General features: G+C 31.6%; 1 long non-coding RNA gene across 1 annotated transcript in view; it reads left to right on the forward strand.

The window, feature by feature from the left end:
- The window catches only part of LOC107665570 (uncharacterized), a 17793-nt gene that overhangs the window by 3868 nt on the left and 13048 nt on the right, over positions 1–877 (forward strand). The window lies entirely within an intron of this gene.

The following is an 877-nucleotide window of genomic DNA, read 5'->3' on the forward strand; positions in this document are numbered from 1 at the left end:
GTTATTTCTTATAGGGCTTGTTTTAAAAAAAAAAATCTCATTAATTACATAATGTGCCAATTAATTAATCAAATTAATCTCAAGTTAATAAGATTCATTAATTAACATGCACATCATGTGCCAAGTAAAGATAGTTGTTATTAAAGATAATAGTTATTGTGTTCATTTAGAAAAAAAACACTGAATAGACATTACAAAAAAGTAGCTTTAGAAATAAATATTTTAATTCAACATACAAAAGTACAAATAAATAGGCTAGTGAAATATACAATTATTTTTAAAAAGAAACAATACTCTAAATATAAAACTAAAAGCGCCAGTAGGTGGTGACCAATCCCTGTATTAATAAGTGAATGATTCAGTCATTCATTCAATCAATTCGTTCAAACGGCTGATTCATTCAGAAACGAAGCAATGCCTTGTCCAAATACCCACACTTGCGGTCTTGGCCACTTGAGAACGCGTGCACGCGACAGGAAGTAAGTGTGCAGGACTGTCCCAGGTCGTAAAAACGCCAAAGCGCAGTGCCCTTAACGCACACTAAACCCACACTATCTTAGGGCTTAGTGTATCCCATCATGCATCATGTTCTAGAAATAAATCGTGAGACTTTTTGCGAAGATTGCGCGAGAGGTCACGGAAACCTTTCATATTAATAATAAGATATTACATATAATTTGGTAGTAAAAACAAAGTGCTACACATTTTATTGCTGCAAAGATTAGTATATTTATTTTGTACAACATTTGCAACTGCTTTTTATCACTTAATTAGAAGCACCAGAAATTAAATTGTGACATCTCTGTTATAGGGACTACTGAACAGACATTTAGAAGTTTATTTTAAAATGCAAAGTATTGAAAATAAAAATTAAAAC

The sequence above is a fragment of the Sinocyclocheilus anshuiensis genome, unplaced genomic scaffold (assembly GCF_001515605.1).
Source record: "Sinocyclocheilus anshuiensis isolate Anshui unplaced genomic scaffold, SAMN03320099.WGS_v1.1 scaffold407, whole genome shotgun sequence".
NCBI lineage: Eukaryota > Metazoa > Chordata > Actinopteri > Cypriniformes > Cyprinidae > Sinocyclocheilus > Sinocyclocheilus anshuiensis.